The 25266-nt window shown below is 39.2% G+C and overlaps 1 protein-coding gene across 4 annotated transcripts in view; it reads right to left on the bottom strand.

The window, feature by feature from the left end:
* Positions 1–25266, bottom strand: part of AGTR1 (angiotensin II receptor type 1) — a 57293-nt gene that overhangs the window by 19082 nt on the left and 12945 nt on the right. The window contains exon 3 of one of the 4 annotated variants that reach the window (XR_004974311.1): positions 4130–6213. The exons of the other annotated variants lie outside the window; for them this stretch is intronic. The gene's annotated coding sequence lies outside the window, so the exon portion shown is untranslated. Of the gene's footprint in view, positions 1–4129; positions 6214–25266 lie in introns of those variants that run through there. 4 annotated transcript variants of the gene reach the window in all.

Here is a 25266-nt window from a genome sequence, read left to right as displayed (position 1 = left end):
CCATAGAGCTGGAGCAAGCAGGAGGCTTGGGTTGCCCCTGATGATGGAGGAAGGCAAGCTTCCTCCCTGCTCTGGCCAGCCCTAGGCTCTGCTCAAGGCTACAAAGTTTCAATTATAGAAGATAAATAAACCCCAGAAAAAAAAGGAGAGGCTGGGAGCTTGGGTTGCCAGGGGGCATGGCCAGTCTGAAAACGGCCCTCAGCCCCTCACCCAGGTTGGCCACATCCCCATGGGGTGAGGGTCCCCGCTGGGGGGCTTGGCCAGCCTGCAAACAGCCATCAGCCCCTCACCCAGGCAGGCCAGGCACCCCAGTGGGATCCCCCCACCCTGAAGGGGCTATGGCCAGCCTGCAAACAGCCAGCAGCCCCTTACCCAGGCTGGCCAAGGACCCTAGCGGGACCCCCACCCTGATCCAGGACACCCTTCAGGGCAAACCAGCTGGCCCCAACCTGTGCACCAGGCCTCTATCCTTTATAATGAAAGGGTAATATGCAAATTGACCCTAACAGCAGAACGACTGGGAATGACTGGTCACTATGACACACACTGACCACCAGGGGGCAGACACTCAATGCAGGAGGGGTCAGTGCACTCCCACAGGGGGAGCTCTGCTCAGCCACAAGCCAGGCTGATGGCTGCCAGAACAGTGGTGGTGGCAGGAGCCTCTCCCACCTCCTCAGCAGCGCTAAGGACAGAGGTCCTCAAACTACGGCCCACGGGCCACATGCAAATACAAATATTGTATTTGTTACCGTTTTGTTTTTTTACTTCAAACTAAGATATGTGCAGTGTGCATAGGAATTTGTTCATAGTTTTTTTTTAAACTATAGTCCGGCCTTCCAACGGTCTGAGGGACAGTGAACTGGCCCCCTGTTTAAAAAGTTTGAGGACCCCTGGCTAAGGATGTCCGACTGCAGCTTAGGCCTGCTCCCCGCTGGCAAGTGGACATCCCCCAAGGGCTACCGGGCTGCCAGAAGGATGTCTGACTGCCAGCTTAGGCCCGACCCCCCGGGGAGTGGGCCTAAGCCATCAGGTGGACATTCCCCGAGGGGTCCCAGACTGCAAGTGGGCACAGGCAGGGCTGAGGGACTCCCCCGAGTGCACAAATTTTTGTACACCGGGCCTCTAGTAACTTAATCTGCTAATAATTTTGAATATCGTGAGATGAAGAGGTTCCAATTCAGAGAATATGTTTATAAATCAGTTGATTTCACTAGGTATAGTATACATGTCAATGATTGGCTTAAAGCTAGTTTCCAGATAAATTACACAGTTTCTTTGTGCTATACCAACAAATTATAATGTTCTCTTTACATAAAAAGTCATTCTGCAACTATGGACTTTCAAATTATTTGGGGGAACAGCTTTAGCTTAGTGTGGATCAGGAAGTAACATAAATTTATGCTCTAGAAGGAAATATGTGGGTCAAATTTATTGCTTTTCTTCAGAAAATATAGGAATATATATGTATGCCCATTGTCCCTGTACATATACACAACTGCTATACTGCAAATGCTGTTTGGGTTGACAGGTTATCCCAGCAAAGTCTATTTTAACCTATAATGTAGTTGAACTATTATTCTCTACTAGAGGCCCGGTGCACAAAATTCATGCACTGGGGGGAGTGTACCTCAGCCCAGCCTGCACCCTCTCCAATCTGGGGCCCCTCGGGGGAATATCCAACTGCCGGTTTAGGCCTGATAGAGATCGGGCCTAAACTGGCAGTCGGACATCACTCTCACAATCTGAGACAGCTGGCTTCCAACCGCTCACCTGCCTGCCTGCCTGATTGCCCCTACCTGCTTCTGCCTGACAGCCTGATCACATCCTAATCCAGCCGTGGGCAAACTACGGCCCACAGGCCAGATCCGGCCCATTTGAAATGAATAAAACTACTGAAAAAAAAGACCGTACCCTTTTATGTAATGATGTTTACTTTGAATTTATATTAGTTCACACAAACACTCCATCCATGCTTTTCTTCTGGCCCTCTGGTCCAGTTTAAGAACCCACTGTGGCCCTTGAGTCAAAAAGTTTGCCCACCCTGTCCTAACCACTCCCTTGACAGCCTGATCAATGCCTGACTGCTTTCCTGCTGGCCCGATTGCCCCCAACTGCCCTCCCCTGCTGGCCTGGTCTCCCCCAACTACCCTCTCATGCAGGCCTGTTCCCCCCCAACTGCCCTCCCCTGCCGGCCTGGTTGCCCCTAACTGCCCTGCCCCTGCCAGTCTGGTAGCCCCTAACTTCCTTCTCCTGCAGGCCTGGTCCCCCAGAACTTCCCTTCCTCCCCTGCAGGCCTGGTCCCCCACAACTGCCCTCCCCTGCTGGCCCAGTTGCCCCACCTGCCCTCTCCTTCCAGCCCGGTCGCCTCCAACTGCTCTCCCCTGCAGGCCTGGCCTCCCCCCCGTCAACTGCCCTCCCTTTGGCCTGGTCGCCCCTAACTGCCCTCCCCTGCTGGCCATCTTGTGGCGGCCATCTTTTGACCACATGGTGGCGGCCATCTTGTGCCCACATAGGGGTGGCCATCGTGTGTGAGGGTGTGATGGTCAATTTGCATGTTACCTCTTTATTATATAGGATAGTATTTTGCTTTGATTGAAACAACATGTCAGAGATTTGTAACACTTTATTGCTGGAATGGTCCCTAGAAATGATATGCTCCAGGGTTCACATATTCACACAATCAGTGGGGCTGGGTGTAACAGGTGGGTGACTCAGGCATGGTGGTAAATGCAGGACCCTTTCCCTTCCTCAGAGGAAGTGGGGCTGGGGAAGATCACTTGTCAGCTACAACCAATTATGGCAATTGTGATCAGGAGAGATACAGGCCAATTTCTTAAAAATAAGCTTGAAATTTTAAATTTTATGAGAAATATCTTATTTTGAAGTGTTTTCAACTCATGCAGGTGGGAACAAAAGCAACACTGTGTTGAACTAAAATCAAATCTGGTCCAAGGGCTGCCAATTTACAACATAGGATGTAGGCCAACCACCTATTTTTACAACTGAGAAACAGACTGTAAGCTCCTGCAAGATGCTGCAGACCTGTGTTGCAATGTTTTTAAACTGCACTAAATATCTTAAGTCTATCTTGATTAGACATCCCCTCCTTCCATTTCCACAATTCATGACGGAGGGGATGGAGGTAATAGGAAAGCAGAGGTGTGACTGGATGAGGTTATTATTCACCCCTGCTCCCATACAGCTGGGCTGCCCCACTTGGGTGTGCAGGAGATGGATGGAGCGCAGTGCAACAACTTTCAGAGCGGCAGTCTGGATGTCACCTTTCACTTCATTGTTCCTGCCAGCAACTGATTTTTCTCTTTTCATTTTCTATATTGTTAAAGATACCATTATATCTTTTAGAGCTTTTGTTGTGTTTCACTAATGTGATGTCTCCACATGGGTGAATATAGCACAGAATCTGAGATATTTTGGTATTCTTGCATATTGTTTTAATATGCATTTAAAAGAATCATTTAGTGCCCAAAAGGTTTTCTAAAGTGAAAGGGACTGATGCTATTTCCCAGAGCCACACTGATCCAATGTCCTGGTCACATAATTGATGATGAGGTTAAATTTTAAAAGATGTTTAGTAATTGCTAAAAGATATTTATTTTTTAAAGCTTCACTATCTAAAGTGAACTGTGATGCTCTAAGTATATTATCTGCACATTTGTGTCGCAAAATTACCTTCGTGTTTTTATACTAATATATTCTCCAAATCCATTCACTGAAGGTTTAGGAACACAAGCAGAAGCAGATAAAGAGAACATATCTGCTATTGATCAGGAGAATACATTGATTGAGGGACTTTCACTGGATTAATTCTGGGTGGATATAGGATGTTTCTAATGAACTGTAACACTTGGCTAGCATGTACATGTCTTGGTACACCAGCTCTAATAAAACTTCCTGGACAAGTTGATTTTTCATCTTTGCTGAAAAAGTAGTTTAATTCTCATGACTATATTTTGAATTCTGTAAAAAGAAAATGTACAGTTTGGTTAATTGCTTCATTGGCTGGAAGAACACAATTCATTATTTTATACACAGTACATTGGATGGGGAAGAACAAAAGTACTAATTTTCATTTTAATTTTATGTAAAGAGATAAAATTGTATGCCTTTTCAAATCACAGTAGTTTCTTCTTATCCATGATTTCACTTTCTGTGGTTTTAGTTACCCATGTCAAGTGTGGTCCAAAAATATTAAATTTCTTCAACCATCAACCTTACCTGCTCCTGACAATCAACCATTGACATTGTCATGGCTTGATGATCCTGCTTCTGATGTATTGTTAGAAAGTCAACAATAGCCCAACACTACATCAGTGCCTATGTCATTCACCTCACCCCATCTCATCATATAGGCATTTTGTGGTTTCATACCATCACAAGAAGAGTGAGAATAAGACAATATATTTTGAAAGAGACAACACATTCACATAACTGCTATAATTGTTCTATTTTATTATTAGTTTTATTGTTAATCTCTTACTGTGCCTATAAACCAAAATTCATCATAGGTATTTAAGTATAGGAAAAGACACAGTATATATAGGATTTGGTACCATCCACATTCTTGTAACTCAGACAGTGCCATGTTGAGAACTTCTAGCAGCTCCTTTCCATGTCAGTCCATGGAAAGTGGTGGAACCTGCTCCATGAACCAGAGACAGGCTGTGGGAATGGATCAAAGTGATGTGGAAAGGGCACACATGATGGCTTGGGGAACTTTGTTGTCTTTAACTGGTAACATCCTCCCGCTCTCTTAAGGGGAGCATTCACCTAGGACTTTTAGTATTAAGCAGGTATTACGTATTGGGCTGCTAAGATCAAACTCGGGATCCAGGGAAGAATATTGTGGAGGCAGTGGAAGGAACATGGTCTTGACATCTGAAGTCCTGATTGGAGTTTTCATCTCAGACATTCAATTTCAGTGTTTTCTATGTATTCCATGTCTCTACTTAACATGTTCAGACTTTCTTTCCTCTAGCTTCTTAAACATATGGAATTCAGTTATAATTACCATTAATGTCCTTGTGTACTAATTCTATCACCTGTGTCATTACTAGGTCTTTTTCCATTGATTGCTTTTTTTCTTCTCTTTATGGATTGCATTTTCCTGGCTTTTTGCATGCCTGGTAAATTTTTTTAAAAAAATTGATCTTTAGAGAGTTATAGGAAAGGAGAGAGAGGGAGGGAAGATAAGAGAAAGATATTTGTTATTCCACTTATTTATGCATTCATTGGTGGATCCTTATATGTGCTCTGACCAGGGATTGAACCTGCAACCTTGGTATATTGGATGACGCTCTAACCAATTGAGCTATATAGCTAGGGCACATGCCTGGTGATTTTTGAATGGATGCTAAACACTGTGAATTTTGCCTTGTTTGGTATTGGATGTTTTTGTATTCCTATAAAAATTTTCCAGCTTTTGCTCTGGGAAGCAATTACTTGCAAATAGTTTAATCCCTTTATATTTGGCTTTTGGGCTTTGTTAGGTAAAACCAGAGCAGAACTTAGTCTACGGCTGATATTTTCCCACTCCTGAGACAAAACCCTTCTGAGTATGCTATCTGATGTCCCATGAATTATGAGGTTTTTGCACTCCAGCCTGTGGGAACAGGAACTATTTTCTGGCTCTGGATGATCTCTGGGGATTGTTCCTTCTAATCCTTTTGGGTGATTACTCACACACAAGCACTGAAACACAAAGGCCCCTTTGCAGATCTCTGGGCTCTTCCTCTGTAAAGTTCTCTATTCTCTGGTACTCTGCCCTGTGGACTCTAGCTCCTTGCCTCTCTGGACTTCCAACTCCATCTTCTCAACCCAGGGAGATATTGGAGCTCCTCCAGGATTCTCCTTCCCTGTGCTATGCTGGAAACTCCCTCTGGGCAGTGAGCTGGGGCAATCACAGGGCTCACCTTCCTTTGTTTCCCATCCCTCAGAGATCACTGCCCTTTGTTGTCTGATATCTACTGTCCTGAAAACCATTGTTTCAGATTTTCCTATGTTCTCGTTCTCTCTCTCTCTCTCTCTCTCTCTCTCTCTCTAATTTTTAGTTGTTATTTTAGGTGAGAAGGTAATCCCTGTTACTCCATCCTGGATCGCTTGAAGAAGAAGCCTCTGGTTTTTACTTTTGAGCCTATATCTTTTGTGCTATTTGATTTCGGAAGAATTACTCAGCCTCTTCTTCTTCTTTGCCTATTTATGAAATGGGGATAATAACACAATACTTAATCAATGGAATCATACAGGGAGAGAATGTCACAGTCTATAAGGTTAGGCAAAGAAGTGTTCATACACTGAGAGTGTGAGAGTGGACTTTAAAACAACACCTGAATGGGATGCATCTCCCTTCTAGCAGGAATCACCTGAGTCCTTTTCTCCTGCCCAAACAGGAACACTTGTCTTAGTGGTTGCTCTTATCCTAACTAATGACCCTGCTCTTTACCTTGTGAGCCTGCTGGTAAAGGGACTATAGGTCAAAAGACAACTTGTCTCCTCCCAGAACCCATGGAGCACACACCATGTTTAACTGAAACATTTTGCCAAAGCTATGCCACAACACAATTGTGGTACCATTAAAAGAGTATATGTGATTTACAGTTAAAAAAATCAAATTTTTTATTATTTACACCTTAATTAAAATAGATGATCATTTTCACCAAACTCTTGCGAATCAGACTGCATAGAATACTAATTGAGAACATCTGCCCACCATTATAAATATATGGATCTCATTAGGTTATAATCAGTATATTGACTTTTGAAAATAGTGATTTTTTTAAAGGAAAGATATATTTCTCCTGTCATATTAAAATCCAACTTACTAGAGTAGTAACCAGTGAGGAAATAATAAAATTGTATGCCTTTTTTATTGCATGTTTTTTAGGCCAAACCAGTATGAGGCAGCTAGATTAATTACTTTTATACTGTTAAGTACTGTACATAGTTAATTATTTCATCTAAGTTGTGTCTGAACCAGACTTGTGAATTACCGTTCATGCAAGGCAATGATGATAATTTATGTACTCCATGCTACAGCTTGCTAATATATTATTTTTTACTTGAAACTAGATGTTGGAAGTTTGCAAGAGGCTTTTAAAGGCTACCCTGTGACATAAGTTCTAAAATTATGTGCTTCAAAATTAAGGTTGACAACATGCTATTATAGGAAGTAATTTAGATGATGGAATTATAATAGATTTTGTCTGAAAAATTATATTTTCCAAGACTTTGACTCTGATCTGTTGACTCTTATGGTTTCAGTTTGTGCTTTTTATTCTGCCCCATTTTATAATATGGATGTTGCTTTGGGCCCGTCATAGGTTTTCAACATGCACAAAACCAGGTCTTACCCCCTCATCCAATATGGCTAACCAGACATTTAATTGTGGTTATAAGTGCCTAATGACCTCAGTGCTTAGAGGGGGGCTCACAAGTACCCAGGAACTCACCAACCGAAACAGATGATACTAAATAGATGTTTACAACATATGAGCAACTTGACCTAGTTTGATTAACAGGTTCTCAAAGATATTTGTACATAGTCAAGTAAAAGGGAATTTTTAAAGTTTTATAAACTCAAAAATTAAAATTTAAGAGATGCTATTAAAGTAAAAGCAAAAAAGATGAAGAGATTAGTAAAAACAAAAAGCATAATTAATAAACCGGTGCTAGAGTCTCCTTGTTACTCCCTGTGTGGTCCTAGAGGAGAGTATCTGCATCATCTGGGAGCTCCCTAGCAAAGCACTCTCAGGCCCTACCACTGAATCGCCTGCATTTCAACAAAGTTATTTGTGTATCCATTTAAGTTTGAGAAGCACTAGTCCAGGACAGTTAGCAATCACTTAAGCTTGAGCATGGATCCAAGAGTTTGTCCCTTCTGTAGACTGGAGAGCTACCCCAATCGCTGAGCTTGCCCCAGAGAAGTGTGGCTGGCCAGGGAGAGACCTGGAATAGCACAGCCAAGCTGTGGCTGTGTGAGGGTCTCCTGCATTTCCATGGAAAGCCCTCAAAATTCAGAGCAAGGGTCCCACTGAGGCAAAACTGTGAAGATAGGAAAACAAAACCTATTTCACATAACAAATATCTGTCAGCTCCATTTATATATGGATTGGATGTTAATCTTTTAGAAGACTCAATACAGATGCAAATTTCTTGCTGGATCTTTGGTGGAAAGATTCTTGCTTATTTAAGGAGAATTAAGGAGCATTAAAAATGATGGGAAGTACTCCACCTTCCCTTGAAGCATATTCTTACCTTTTTTGTTTGTATGAAATATGTGAGTTTTGCAACATGAATAATTTTAACTAACAACTGTTTTTTTTCTCCTTAAAATGCTGGCACTTGCTCCTGCCTTGCAGAGGCGGTCAGACTGTTCCACCACTAGAGGTCTGTATTACCTATTTAAAGACATCATACCCAGTAGGCTGGGATTTTATGCTCTCAATGTCAATACCTATTTCTCTGTTTTAAGATTTAAAATCTTTTAAAGAGACAACACCATGGAATAAAAATTACAACACTAGGAGACGAAGGAGAAAAACTAATAGGGATCCTTCCATTCTGAAGGGGCCAAGTCTTCACTGCTATTGCTGGACAGCTGAGCACAACTTTATGCTCTGAAACTCATAAATCAATGGCCAGTCGCAATCAGAGGAACAATATATATTTTCTGCAAAATAGTTTTCCAGAATGTATTTTAAGACCTCTATGTTTAACTTGAAATTTTAAAGTATTTATTTTCTTATTGCAACAAAAAAGTTAAAGTAATTTAATTAATTCTCAGTTTAGCTCATTTAAAAACCAATTTTACAACATTTAAGAGTGTTTTAAAATAATATTTTCTTCTACTGGTCAGCCAATATTAGATTAAAAATTAATGTTCTCTCAATCTTAATTTATAAGGATCTGCTAAAATGTTATAAACTAATGCATGAGCCTGGGCTTGCCTGGTTAATGCTATAATAGAAATGATGATTGCTAGTGGCTCTCGCAAGTTTTCACTGTGTCCCCTGCTGGCCCCAGGATTTTCACAAGAGTAGCCCATTTGGGTTGGCCCTCTTCCAGCAGTGAGTGGTGGTGCAGCTCTGAGCCCTCCAGAAATCCAAATGTGGTGCCCCATTTACAGAACACCTGATAGTGATGAAACCTTTCTTTCCATAGTCTTATAGCACAGGACTCCTAAAACATTGAACACTCATGAATTCACATTTTTAAATGCAATGGTTGCAAATATTACAGACAAAAAAAGCTGTAATTTACTGAGTATTGCACCAGGGGTTTGGGATTCTGATGTTAGATTTTCATAGATCCTAATTATGCCTGCCTTTGGAGTAAGTGGCTACATTTGTTGCCAGGCAAGGTGTGAGCTAATAGGCTCCCTCCTTTTAAAAGGCATGATTGCATAATGCCCCTGGCCTGTGCCACCTCCAGAAACAGAAGCAGGCCGAGTGTGGCTTCTGTCTGTCACTTTATTAAAACACAACAATTTGCAAGTGTTACTAAGCAGATCAGCTGGATTATTTCAAAGGCTAATATTTAACAGAGGAGAAAATAACCCATCCCAATCCCTTTAAAAAGTGTTTTCTGATGCATTCACAGGCAAATTACCTAGTGTTTTATATAGGTCTCAAATCTAGGACTCAAGATAATTTTAATAATGTTTTACCCTTCTTGTCTACATAATTCAACTGATCAATTCTACAGCAGAAGGAAACTAGTTCCCAGTGCAATCATGTGTACCACTGACCACATTATTTAGAATAGTTAAGTTGCATTTCTGTGTATGGCTGGTGGCATATGACTTAACAATTTTCTCACTGAAATGTAACAGATAAACATGTTTTACCCAAACCTGAATATACCTTTCAGAGCTTCTGACTCTTCTATTATTTAAAATAAATCTAGCTTATACTTGCATCCAATATCAGTATAAACCTATAATTAAATATTAACAGTGTTCGCTTGTATACATATGTATATGTTAAAAAATAATACCAATAGTATAGTACCTAATTTAAAATAGCAACAGGAAAATCTCAGGCTCTGGAGAATTTGATGGGTTACATCTCAGAGAGAAATGGTCACAACTAGGACCGTGGAGTCAGTCCCCAATTCTAGTCTGATTCTGGTAGTGGTTAGCAATGTGGTCCCTTAGGCTCAGTGTCTGTGAAAAAATGAAACCAATGAGAGAAGCCGGCCTGTAGGGGTTGTTGTTGTTATTGTTTTGGTGGATTAAGTAAAAAAAGGCAGATGAGGGGCCTGACCTAGTAAATGTCCAATGAATAGATGTTAACTATGGTTTTCTCTGATCCTTTTTGTCTACACTTATCAAATAGCAATATAATACAATGACAGTAATCATAGTTGCCTCTAAGTGTTACTGTGAGAAGTAAATAAGATTCTATGTATGAAACAGTACCTGGCACTGGATGCTTCCCAAACTTGTCTCCCACAGTTTTCACCCATAAAACTGGATGGAAAGTTTGGAGAGTTTCAAGGATGATTCATCCTGGATCTGAGGTTTTTATTTATTTATTTTTGAGTGCAAAGATCTGCCATTTAGATTACTTTAAGTCTGACTTATTTCTTTCTTTTCTGGATGATGACTTAAATTTGTGACTCTACCCAATTAACAAGACAAAATATTGCATGGAAGTAAGAGTCAACTAGAAAGAAATTATTTTCAGTGCCATTAAAAAAACTAAAGTTAAGAATTTGTTCAACCTCAGGGAATAAAAACAACATAATCATGCTCAAAATGCTATTTTCAACCCTTTCATTACTCCGAGCAATCGTTTTCCCTGTATGGTCTCTCTTTTCAGCAGAAATTTTTGTGGGAGAAGGAAGCTGTGACTAGCTTTTTCCTAGGGACAGAATACTGACTCAATTTCAGACATTATTTTAACTAGCTTTCCTTCCCAATACTATTTGGATTTAGAATTAGAATTGCTGAATTTTGCAATGAGCACCAAAGAAAACAAAGACTAGCTACGGATACACAATTAAAAAGGCCTTACCGGGAGGAGGACTCGACTTGGCAGTTTGGCCTTGATGCAGCAATTCCCAAGGAAGCCTTGGAGTTACAAAGGAGGTGCGTCCTGAAGTTGGAGACACTTGCCTGGACAGAGGTCCCATAAATTCAAACCAACTCTCACGTTTTTGTGTGAGAGAAGGAAAACCTCTCCCTTAAAGTTATCTATTGTATATTCTCAAAACATCCTAGCTCCTTGCAAGGTTGATTTTATGGAATGTCAGTGATATGAGGGGCACTGGGAAATAAATTCCTGTCTAGTTATAAATAACTAACTGTTCCTATCATTTATGAGCCCTAAGACCTGAAATTGCCCCAAAAGCTCTTTTGGGGTCACATTTCAGTTAAAAGCCAGCCAAACACTGGTAGTTAAGGCCTCGAAACCACATCTTTCTGTCAACTTGGCATAGCCTAGTTTCCACGAGCCTTCTTAAATCGCCACTTCTTTGGAAATCAAACCAGCATTTTCATATGTACATACCCTAAAACTCTCCACGTGTGCCAAAAATGTACAAAATGTTTACTGTAGCATTGTTTACCAGCCATTGAGTATTGCTTTTCTAGAATAAAGGAAGCTGCATGTTTCCCCTCATTCTATTCATGATTACTTCTCATTTTTCACTCTTCGGGGCCTGTAAAGCAGTTAAAAAAAACTAGTGCATGTGGGGAAAGCATGGCATCACAGATGGTTGTCTTTTCTTTGTCCCTATCTGCTAGAATTAGTAACTGGTAGGAGAGGAGCTTAGAAAATCAAGTTATCAGCAGAGAAACTATTAGTCTTCATTTTCTTGTTTCCTACCTGGAAATACAAATTGTTAAATACACTGGCTTCCTAATCCTCATTAGGAAATTTTGAAGAATAGCAGAACAGGAAAAAGAAAGAAAAGAAAAAGCATGGGGATAATGAGAAAACACTGACACTAAAAATAGCACAGCCCTAAACAGTTTGGCTCAGTGGATAGAGTGTTGGCCTGCGGACTCAAGGGTCCCAGGTTCGATTCCAGTCAAGGGCATGTACCTTGGTTGCGGACACAACCCCGGTGGGGAATGTGCAGGGGGCAGCTGATCAATGTTTCTCTCTCATCGATGTTTCTAACTCTCTATCCCTCTCCCTTCCTCTCTGTAAAAAATCAATGAAATATAAAAAAAATAAAAAATAAAAAAAAAAATAGCACAACGTTGTGATTGTTCCTTCTCACTCGGAGCACCCTACATATTTACAGTTGGTTGAATTTGAGATTTTCCATTAAATAATTTTATTCCTAGTTACATGTGGATGAATGCCACATATACAATTCCAACTGTATCTTTTTGTTTAGAATTCTTTATGTTGGACTTGAAGATACAGTAATTTAAATGGAATAACTGGTATATGAAATTATTTCACATTCCATTGTATCCCTAGGACTTAAGTTCATTGGTGTATTTGTCTAAGAATAAGGATTATTATTAGAAGCAATCTAATGGCAATGTCATGCAACCCTAACTCTCTGTTGTTGAAGAGTTTTATTTTAAGGCCCAGAGACATGGGGTTAAGGTCAGTGACAGGAAAAGTCTTTTGAAGTATACCAAAGGCACTAAAGAAATCAGTTGAGTATTCAGGAGGAACTGACATCAAATGTAGGTTTTCAGTCTGGCTGGTGTTGCTCAGTGGTTGAGCATCGACCTATGAACCAGGAGTTAATGGTTTGATTCCTTGTCAGGGAACATGACTGGCTTGTGGGTTCGATCCCTAGTTGGGGGCCTGCAGGAGGCAGCCATGATCAATGATTCTCTGTCATCATTGATGTTTCTATCTCTCTCTCCCTTTCCCTTCCTCTCTGAAATTAATAAAAACATATATATAAAAAAAACCCATAGGTTTCTTTTTGTATGGTTTCTAGGATACTGGCCTATTTGCTGTGCTTGAATATTCTGGCACAGTACTGCCTCAGGGCCTTTGTGTTTGCTCTACCCTCTGTCCAGAACAATCTTCCCCCAGACTCCATAGAGTTCCCTCCACCTTGCTAAGGAGGCTTTCTCTAAATACCCATTTAAAACTGCCCCTTCCCCTCTCACTGCTTCCGAGTTCTATTCCCATTCTCCAGGTCATCCAGTCTGCTGTATTACGTATTTGACTTGATTGTTTCTCTGTCGACGTGCACTGGGACTAAGTTCTGAGGCCAGGTTTTTTTGTCTGCTTTGCTCACACTTCATCCTCAGTGCTGAGAACAGTGACTAGCATGTAGGTGTCTAACAAAAATACTTACTAAATGTATCACAGCAGAATCTGTTGCAAACAGCAGTCTAAATAGGAGTAACTTGTATTTAATGTAATTCTTTCAGGATTCTTACTCTCATGACATTTCTTTGATATTTCTATTTCAGATTAAGAGAAAAGAAACTTTAGGATTACCCCACAGCCTTTTAATAATAAACTTCTAGGTCAGGAATGTTGCAAACTGAAATGTCCTCAGGATCTGGGCAGTTAAATAAATGTGTGAAGCACCCAATATAAGGCATTAGGGAGTGGTGGGGTCTGTGATTAGTATGTTCATATACAATCTTACTTAAAGGTATTCAGATAAAAACGGAATTTAAACCACAGGCCAGTCTGAAGAAAACCTGTTTACCTGTAGTTTCCAAGGCCCATTTCAGCTGTCAGTTTGTGGCCATTAGGACCATGAAGACATTTTTTAGGTCATAACATTTTTTTCTACCCATTTTCAACTATATACTTAGGCTTGGGTATGTGCCTGACTCCACATCAGGACAGAAATACTCAACTGATCAAATCTAATTACATTTGCTTTCCAACTAAATTGTGTATCACCTTCCCCTCTTGTGAGAGACATGGCCTCGCGTGGATCCCCAACATCTGATTATTTCAAACCTAATTGATTTGTGGCATTTCATTAATACAGTTAACTAAAACTAATTATACATATTGAATAAAAGTTTCCTGTGAGATGAATTATTTTACTTAGCCTAAGGGTTCTTAATTGGCATGATGAACTGCTGAGAAGGACTGCAGAATTACATCCTCTTGGGATGGTTAGCTATATATATATATAAAATCAGCCAATATGTATTGATAGATGATAACATAGAAACTAAAAAAAAAAGTGATTAAATATAAAAGTTAAAGACATAAAAACATCCTCCTAAATAGATAAAAATAAAAAAATTGATTACATAGATCTCTTCATTTTAAGATGTCAAATAAGTCTATTAAATTTGTCCTATCATAAGCAAGCTAAACTAATTTTTTAAATTTATTGGCATTTATTGTTTTATTCATAGTATAACTTTTCTTTTACTTAACTGGTACATACTCCATTTCTCCTTCTTTAACTCAGATGGTATGTTTTGTCTGTCTATCCATCTAATTAATTTTAAATCCTAGTAGAAATGTAAGAAGAGACTACTACTATGTCAGTTGCCCCAAACCAAGCTGATGCATTGTGGGCTAAAACTTCTCACAAGGCCATTTCCAATGTCCTGCTCTGTCCTATTGTATATAGATAAACATGCTCTGTATAAAATGAAGACAGGAGGGTCTGGCCTATAGAGGGATTTTCAATCCCAGCAACAACACAGCACTGGTAACTCTTACGCAGCCAGCTCTGGGCAGTGAACTTCCACTGGACAGAGAGGCCCTGTAGCCTCAGAGGCCAACCCCAGAACACTGCCACCCAGAGGCTGACCCACAAACTGACTCTTTGCTAAACACAAAATAAGGCAGTCTGGGAAACAAATGTGGCTTGCTTTAAAATAAGGACTGTGGTTTACAACACAGAGGAACAGTGTATCGCAGGGAAACTCAACACTCTCCTGAATACCTGGCAGGTCTAAGGCGAGCCACACTGAAGAATAGAAGAACCGAAGGACCTTCACTACTGCAATATTTTTTTTTCTTTTTTCACCTTTTAACTAAGGAACCAATTTTTTTTCTTTTTTTTCTTTTTTTTTCTTTTCTTCTTCTTATTCGTATTTTTTTTTTGTTCTTTTTTCCATCACCTGATTTTACCCTTTTAATTACTACCTTCTTATTTTTAACCAGTATTATTACTGCTACCATTTTACCATTTTTTTTTAAAGTGCCATTTTATTTTCTCTTTATTTTATTTTGGGATTAGTGTTCTCCATTCTATTTTCATCGTTATATTATTGGTTGTTTCTAGTTTGCATTCATCTCCAGGGAGCTGTTGCTGGAATTTGTTGGGATTAATGGCTGTTCTATAGGAGTATTCTCCTCATATAAAAAAGTCTCTTCCCCTCTTCCACTTCATTCTCTCTTTTCGCTCTTTTTTTTTCTTTTCCTTTCTTTTCTCGCTTTTACTTTCCCCCCTCCTTTTTCCCAATTTCATTTTTGCACTACTTTTTTTGGTCCCTAATTTTCTTTTCTTTTTTCTCTTTTCTCTTTTTCTCTTCCTTCTTCCTTATCCCCTAATTCTCTTAATTCAGGTGGTCACCTTTATTTGGGGTTATTAATATCGTGAATATATTTGTGTATAGTGCCTGGTACGTGGTGCCTTGTTGTGTTGTATTTTGTGCCTTTAAATCAACACAGCAGATCCAAGCAACAGCAACCTCCTGAGCACCACACCCTCTGCTGAGGAACAGCAGCTGTACGTGAAACCTCGCCCCACCAGCCAGAAGAGCCACCACAGCTGTGAACAGCACCCACCAGAGGAGTTGCTGCCAACTGAAGAGCAGCTGCTACCGCAACCGCCCGAAGAGCAACCGCAGACCAAGGAGTCACTGCCACCAAGGGAGCAGCCACTGAACGACTCAACGTCTAGATATGTCAGTGAGATCAAACATGGGTAGACAAAGAAACCCCCAAAGGAAAGAGAAGGAGGACTCTCCAGAAAAGCAGCTAAGTAATACAGAGGCATGCAACATGACAGAAAAAGAATTCAGAATAAGGGTCCTAGAGTGCATAAACCGGATGGAGGAAAAAATCGACAACCTCAGCAAGAAGCAAGAAGAAACAGATGAAAAAATCAACAACTTAAGTAAGACCCAAGAAGAAATGAAGAGTGATATAGCTGCAATGAAAAACTCCATTGAAAGTATCAACAGTAGACTAGGAGAAGCGGAGGACCGAATTAGTGATTTAGAAGACAAGGAAGCAAAACACACCCAAAACGTACTGCAATTGGAGAAAAAAATGAAAAGACAGGAAGAGAGCCTAAGGGAGCTTTGGGACAACATGAAACGAAACAACATACGAATAATAGGGGTACCAGAACAACAGAAGGATGAACAAGGATTAGAAAACCTATTAGAAGAAATAATATCAGAAAACTTCCCTCAGGTGGGGAAGAAAAAAGTCACACAAGCCCAGAGAGTCCCAAACAAGGTGAACCCAAAAAGACCCACACCAAGACACATCATAATTACCATGGCAAATGTTCAGGACAAAGAGAGAATCTTACAGGCTGCAAGAGAGAGACGGAAAGTTACATACAAGGGATCTCCCATTAGATTGTCAAATGATTTCTCAACAGAAACACATCAGGCCAGAAAAGAATGGACGGAAATTTACAAAGTGATGCAAAGCAAAGGACTGAATCCAAGAATACTCTATCCAGCAAGGCTATCATTCAAACTTGAAGGGGAAATAAGAAGCTTCACAGACAAAAAAAGGCTAAGGGAGTTTATCACCACCAAGCCAGCAATGCAAGGAATGCTAAAGGGACTGGTATAAAAATAAGAAATAAAAAGCTCAGAAAGAAAACAGCCACACAAAAACAGAAATGGCTACAAACAAGTACCTTTCAATAATAACTTTAAACGTAAACGGACTAAATGCTCCAAACAAAAGACATCGAGTGGCTGAATGGATAAAAAAACATGACCCATACATCTGCTGTCTACAAGAAACCCACCTCATTAGAAGGGACTCACACAGACTGAAAGTGAAAGGATGGAAAAATATCTTTCAGGCAAATGGAAAGGGAAAGAAAGCTGGGGTAGCAATACTTATATCGGACAAAATAGACCTCAAAGTGAAGGCCATAACAAGAGATAAGGAAGGCCACTTCATAATACTAAAGGGATCAATACAACAAGAAGATATAATCCTGGTAAACATATATGCACCCAATGCAGGAGCACCCAAATTCATAAAAAAAACTCCTGGAAGATATCAAAGGAGAGATCGACAACAATACAATCATAGTAGGGGACTTTAATACACCACTGACAGCACTGGATAAGTCCTCTAGACAAATAATCAGCAAAGATACAGCAATCCTAAATGACTCACTAGATCAGATGGACTTAATAGACATCTTCAGAACACTTCACCCGAAAGCCAGGGAATATACATTCTACTCAAATGCTCATAGGACATATTCAAAAATAGACCATATATTGGGTCACAAGCAAAGTATCCCCAAATTCAAGAAGATTGAAATCATAAAAAGCGTCTTCGCAGACCACGATGGCATAATATTAGAAATAAACTACAATAAAAACAACCCAAAATACTCAAACACCTGGAAGCTGAATAGCATGCTATTAAATATTGATTGGGTTACCAATGAAATCAAAGAAGAAATTCGAAACATCCTGGAAACTAATGACAATGAAAACACAACAATCCAAAACCTATGGGACAAAATGAAAGCAGTCCTGAGAGGGAAGTTTATAGCTCTACAGGCCTATCTCAACAAACAAGAAAAAATGGTAGTAAATCATCTAACTCTACAACTCAAAGAATTAGAAAGAGAGCAACAAGAAAACCCCAGAGTGAGCAGAAGGAAGGAGATAATAAAGATTAGAGCAGAAATAAATGACATAGAGACCAAAAAAACAATACAGAAAATCAATGAAACCAAGAGCTGGTTCTTTGAAAGGATAAACAAGATTGACAAACCTCTAGCCAGACTCACCAAGAAGCAAAGAGAGAGGACCCAAATAAACAAAATCAGAAACGATAGAGGCGAAATAACAACAGACCCCACAGAAATACAAATGATTGTTAAAAAATACTATGGACAGCTCTACTCCAACAAACTAGACAACCTGGAGGAAATGGACAAATTCCTAGAAAAATACAACATTCCAAAACTCAATCAGGAAGAATCTAAAAATCTCAACAGGCCAATAACTATGGAAGAAATTGAAGCAGTCATCAAAAAGCTTCCAGCAAACAAAAGCCCAGGACCAGATGGCTTCACAGGGGAGTTTTACCAAACATTCAAGGAAGAACTAAAACCTATCCTCCTCAGACTACTACAAAAAATTCAAGAGGAAGGAACACTTCCAAGCTCATTCTATGAAGCCAGCATCACCCTAATACCAAAACCAGGTAAAGACAACACAATGAAAGTGAATTACAGGCCAATATCCCTCATGAACATAGATGCCAAAATCCTCAACAAAATCTTAGCAAATCGGATCCAGCAGTACATCAGAAAGATCATACACCATGACCAAGTAGGATTTATCCCAGGGATGCAAGGATGGTACAATATCCGCAAATCAATAAACGTGATACATCACATAAACAAATTGAAAGAAAAAAACCACATGGTCATATCAATTGATGCAGAAAAAGCATTTGACAAAATTCAACACCCATTTTTGATAAAAGCTCTCAGCAAGGTGGGAGTAGAAGGATCATACCTCAACATAATAAAAGCCATATATGACAGGCCCACAGCCAACATCATACTCAATGGACAAAAACTAACACCATTTCCCCTAAGAACAGGAACAAGACAGGGATGCCCCCTCTCACCACTCCTGTTCAACATAGTACTGGAAGTGTTAGCCATTGCAATTCGGCAAGAAGAAGAAATAAAAGGCATCCAAATTGGAAAAGAGGAAGTAAAACTGTCCTTATTTGCAGACGACATGATATTATACATACAAAACCCTAGAGACTCCATCAAAAAGCTACTGGACTTAATACATGAATTTGGCAATGTAGCAGGATACAAAATTAACCCCAAGGAATCCGAGGCATTTCTATACACCAATAGTGAACTTTCAGAAAGAGAGATTATAAAAACAATCCCGTTAACCATCGCACCAAAAAAATTAAGCTACCTAGGAATAAACTTAACTAAAGAGGTAAAAGACCTCTACTCAGAAAACTACAGGACGTTGAAAAAAGAGATAGAGGAAGACATAAACAGATGGAAGAACATACCGTGTTCATGGATTGGTAGAATCAACATCATTAAAATGTCCATACTACCCAAAGCAATCTATAAATTCAACGCACTTCCCATTAAAATACCAACAGCATACTTCAGAGATCTAGAACGAACTCTCCAAAAATTCATCTGGAATAAAAAAAGACCTCGAATAGCTGCAGCAATCCTGAAAAAGACCAAAGTAGGTGGGATCTCAATACCAGATATCAAGATGTATTACAAAGCCACTGTTCTCAAAACTGCCTGGTACTGGCACAAGAATAGGCATATAGATCAATGGAATAGAATAGAGAGCCCAGAAATCGGCCCGAACCAATATGCTCAATTAATATTTGACAAAGGAGGCGAGAACATACAATGGAGCCAAGATAGTCTCTTCAATAAATGGTGCTGGGAAAATTGGACAGATATATGCAAGAAAATGAAACTAGACCACCAACTTACACCATACACAAAAATAAACTCAAAATGGATAAAGGACTTAAATGTACGACAGGAAACCATAAAAATTCTAGAAGAATCCAAAGGCAACAAAATCTCAGACATATGCCGAAGCAATTTCTTCACTGATACAGCTCCTAGGGCACTTGAAACGAAAGAGAAAATGAACAAATGGGACTACATCAAAATAAAAAGCTTCTGCACAGCAAAAGAAACCATGAACAAAACAACGAGAAAACCCACTGTGTGGGAAAACATATTTGCCAATGTCATATCTGATAAGGGCCTAATCTCCAAAATTTATAGGGAACTCATACAACTTAACAAAAGGAAGATAAACAATCCAATCAAAAAATGGGCAAAGGACCTAAATAGACACCTTTCAAAAGAGGACATTCAGAAAGCCAAGAGACATATGAAAACATGCTCAAAGTCACTAATCATCCGAGAGATGCAAATCAAAACAACAATGAGGTACCATCTCACACCTGTCAGACTGGCTATCATCAACAAATCAACAAACGACAAGTGCTGGAGAGGATGTGGAGAAAAAGGAACACTTGTGCACTGCTGGTGGGAATGCAGACTGGTGCAGCCACTATGGAAGACAGTATGGAGTTTCCTTAAAAAACTTCAAATGGAACTCCCATTTGACCCTGTGATCCCACTTCTAGGAATATATCCCAAGAAACCAGAAACACCAATCAGAAAGGATATATGCACCCCTATGTCCATAGCAGCACAATTCACCATAGCTAAGATCTGGAAACAGCCTAAGTGCCCATCAGTAGATGAATGGATTAGAAAACTGTGGTACATCTACACGATGGAATACTATGCTGCTCTAAAAAGGAAGGAACTCTTACCATTTGCAACGTCATGGATGGAACTGGAGAGCATTATGCTAAGTGAAATAAGCCAGTCAATGAAGGAAAAATACCACATGATCTCACTCATTCATGGATAATAGAGACCATTATAAACTTTTGAACAATAATAGATACAGAGGCAGAGCTGCCTCAAACAGATTGTCAGACTGCAGCGGGAAGGCCGGGGAGGGTTGCGGGGCAGGAGGTAGGGGGGTAAGAGATCAACTAAAAGACTTGTATGCATGCATATAAGCATAACCAGTGGACATAAGACATTGGGGGATAGGGGAGGCTAGGGGACTGTCTAGGACGGGGGGATACAATGGACACATATGTAATACCCTTTGTAATACTTTAAGCAATAAAAAAAAAATAAATAAAATGAAGACAGGTGTTCATTAATGGTTAATTGAATAAAAGATGGCTAATCTATTAGTGTCACATATATCACATGAGAAGCTGTTATCATTAGTGACTAATTCGCGTTGTTTTCACACTGCCAAAGCAGGTTGGACTTCTTGCATTGCATTGTTAAAGAACACACTCGGTTGTTTTTTCCTTCTGCTCTGTACACTGACCCCACTGAAGGGACCAGGAGGCAGCAAAACACCCACATTCTTCTTCTTCTTTGACCTGAGAGCATCACTGAGTGGCCAAGGCTCAGGCTCTAGGTCAAGAAATAGCCTTGACCTACTGCCTGGTTTTATCTACAGCAGCTGTTTGCTTTCTACCGTGGCCCCTGCTGTGTGTAAAAGTATTTTGGCTTTGCCTGGATGAGAGGAGGAGGAAGACTGCTCCTGACTGGATGTTGGACTTGTGGTATGACATTATTCCTGTTGTCTGTCCTAGGACCACCTGGTTGATTTTATCATTTGTTTACATTCTGAAAAGGTGCAAAGACCTAGTTTCAGATAACTGGTTACCTTCTGCCAGATATGCACTATATTATTACATTTCTAAGATATCCTAGACCTTTCTGGAATTTAAAAAACTACTCCTATATGTTTCAATCTTCTTAAATGTCTTTATGAGAATTACCAACTAGTTAAAGGGAGAATATGACAACACTTTTAGTACTAGTCAAAAACTCTTTCTGCCAACAAAACAGAGTCTTTGAATTTAGAGGCTAATTCTCTTTTAATTGTTGAAAATATTAACAGTAATATCATTTAAATTAGTCTCCTACATAGTTAGTTATGTGCTAAGTATATTAGTCAAACCTAGGAACAATATTTATGTAGAATAATAAGTTATTTGGGGTACACTCTACAAAAAGATATAATTTCTTTTTATTGAAAAACATTCCACACATTGCTAATGTTTACTTTGTCTTCTTTTTCATTAGTAAGACTCTAGGACTCATATTTGACATTTACAAATTGGGTTCGAACTTCGAAATCATAAAAATTATGATTTCATTGAAAAAGGATACTTCTAAGTGTGCAAATAGAACATTGGCCTGAATATTTATATACCTTTGCCACAGCCAGTTATATAGCTATTTCAAATATTCGATGCTTCAATGACTCAAAGACAAATTTGTTTTTAACTTTTTGCTTTGTGTAACACACAACTATTAGTCCAGAAGCCAAATATAATTAAACTAGTAGGTATAAGTGACTGGAAAGTAACTGAGACTGACATTTTAATAACAGGATCCTATCAGTGGAAAATGGTGACTGAGAACTTGAAGAATATACTATAATGGGGTGATTATGTTAATTAAAATAAAAAACAAACTACCATTACTGTGATATACATAATTTGGAAATAAAAATGGAGACTACTAATATCTTGTACATTTTCATAAAAAAAGAAGAAATAAGTGGTCTAAGATTTATTTTGCTTTGCTTTCCAATTGCCTAAAAAACATAAATCAGCTTTAGCCAATATAATGGAGACCTTTCTGTAATTGTAGAAAAATAAAATCTTACAGGATATAAATAGTAAGAAAGAAATATTGGCCTTTGAAAAAGACCCTATATCTTTTTTAGTGTTTCTTACTCAGAGAGGTCAGTGATAGAGGTAAAAAAAAGCCAAAAGCCATATATTAGCTCAACATAACTGTGTACCTCTTTTCACAATTTTTAAGAAATCAATAACCTCTGACTTTAAAAAGTTAAAATTATTTTATATACTCTTCTAAAGTCAGATACACACACACACACACACACACACACACACACACACACACACCTTTTAAAGTGTATAGTTTGATGAGTTTTGATAAATGTACCCATCTGTGTAATTACCATTACAGTCAATATGCAGAATATTTTCATCACCCTCCAAAATCCCTTATACTCCTTCTCCCCTCCTCCCAACCCCAGTCCTTGCAGTCATTGATTGGTTCTGTCCCAATAGTATTGCCTTTTTCAGACTGTCATATAAATGGAATCGCACAGCATGTAACATATTCTGCATGCTTCTTTTACTGGGTGTAGCCCTAGTTTGCTCTTTTCACTGCCGAGTGGCATTTTATTTTATTTTTTATTTTTTCTAAGTGGCATTTTATCATGTGGATGGAGCACAGTGTCTTTTTCCATTTCCCTGTGGGTGGACATTTGGATTGTTTCCAGTTTTCAGTAATTATGAGAGAAGCTGTTATAAACATTCATGTTTAAGTCTTTGTGTGAACATATATTTTCATGTTTCCTAGGTAAATACCAGAAAGTAGGGGAGCTTGGTTAATAAGCATTTATTTAAAGTTTACAGTGGGGCTTGACTTACGAGTTTAATTCGTTCCGAGACTGAGCTCGTTAAGGAGCTCGTTAACTCAAATTACTCTATCAACTCAATGCAAAAAATGGGTGGAGAGACAGCTGGTATCTCAAAAAACTCGTTAGTCGGGACACTCGTAAGTCAAGGCCCCACTGTATAAGAAATTGCCATACTGTTTCCCTAATTGGCTGCACCTGACGAAGGCTTTTAAGATGCTAAGACTATACCAAAGTGTATGCTGATGAAGGAACCTGATTCTCACTGAGCACAGATTTATTTTTATTTTATATCCAGTTTTAACAGGTTTAGTTAGCATTTTTTTAAAGTCCATGGTGAATTAGAAACAGTAAGCTAGAGGCTGTACAGATAGGTTGTTAGACAAAAATGATATTCACTAATATGACTATAATTACTGATTTTTTAAAAAGGCAGGAACCTACAGGGCTGAATTTTCCCATTTGATAAGTTCTATTTGACAAGTCCCAAACATGTCCATATATTAGAATCACCAGGGAATATCCAAGTGTCAGAGCCCAGGCTACACCCTTGCATGAATAAATCAGGAGTCTGGGGTAGAGCGAAGACAGCAGTATTTTTTTAAAGCTCCTTGGATGCTGTCAGTTTGGAACCACATCCTGGAAGCCCTGTAATGGCCTGCATGGCTCTGGCAAGCCTCTGCCTTTGTGGCTTCAATGTCAGTGTCGTCCTCTCTATAGAAAGACATTGTAGGTACGTTAATTCCAAGATGATATTAACATGGTTCTAGGTATCATTAGACTGATAACAGTCATGCTTAGGAGACACCACTGCCCAAGGAATGGCTCTACTCTGAATGGTTTCAAGGACTTCTTGGAAAGAATTTTGTACACATGATGAAATTTTTGTTCTGTAAATTAAGACATTTATATTTGTTTTCTCTTAAATGATATTGCTGTATATATTTTTAGAATATTTTTTATTGATTTCAGAGAGGAAGGGAGAGACCGAGAGAGATAGAAACATCAATGATGAGAGATAATCATTGATCGGCTGCCTTCTGCATGCCTCCTACTGGGGACTGAGCCTGCAACCTGGGCATGTGCACTTGACCAGAATCAAACCTGGGACCCTTCAGTCTGCAGGCTGATGCTCTATTCACTGAGCCAAACCAGCCAGGGCAAAACATTGCTTTGTTGTTCCACTTCTTTATGCATTTATTGATTGCTTCTTGTATGTGCACTGACTGGGTATCGAACCCACAGCCTTAGTGTATTAAGACAATGCTCTAATCACCTGAGCTACCCAGCCAGGGCCATATTGCTGTATGTTTTTAAAAACAGTTCGAGCATATGGAACAGTTTTTGATTACTGAGGGTGACTTATTTTGATAAGCCTGATGTAAAAAAAAAAAAAAAAAAAGCTTTAAGAACTTCTCAAAAATAATTTTTGAATAGCAATTGTGAAACTTATCAGCTATTTTTAGAGCTGGTCTAAGGAGCTAAGGAATCTAGGCTATATTTTCAAAATGTTGCTCCATTTGCCAAATGTATAAGAAGTTTGGACTCTTAGAGGGTGTTCAAAGCTGAGCAGATTCTGTACAGGTGACAGTGTTTTGAACACGCTTCCTTGGTACATCTATACACATCAGTTCTATTGCTACTGACTGGATTGTGAGAAAATTTGATATTGAAGATACTTAGGTGTCATTTCGTGAAAGACTTAATTTCCTGTATTTTAATACGCAAATAAACAGGAAAAAGAAAAGGGTGCCTATGAGAACCCAATACCAGATAACCCACTACTCAGAAAATTGGAATTTAAAAATGATTTTAAATTTCCAAATAAGTTTAAGAAAGCATACAGCCTTTTTACCAATAGAGTCTGCTGCTTTCCTAATAAATTTGTATAGACAGTACTGTCCAATAGGGCTCTCTATGATGAAAGAGATGCTCTCTATCTGTGCTGTCCAGTGTGCAGCCACTGACTACATGTGTCTCCTGAGCACTTGAAATGTGGCTAATACAACTGCAGAACTGAAGTTTCAATTTAA

The sequence above is a fragment of the Myotis myotis genome, unplaced genomic scaffold (genome assembly GCF_014108235.1).
Source record: "Myotis myotis isolate mMyoMyo1 unplaced genomic scaffold, mMyoMyo1.p scaffold_m19_p_2, whole genome shotgun sequence".
Taxonomy (NCBI): domain Eukaryota; kingdom Metazoa; phylum Chordata; class Mammalia; order Chiroptera; family Vespertilionidae; genus Myotis; species Myotis myotis.
The sequence above is the reverse complement of the archived record's forward strand: the minus strand, read 5'-3'. Positions and strand labels throughout refer to the sequence as shown.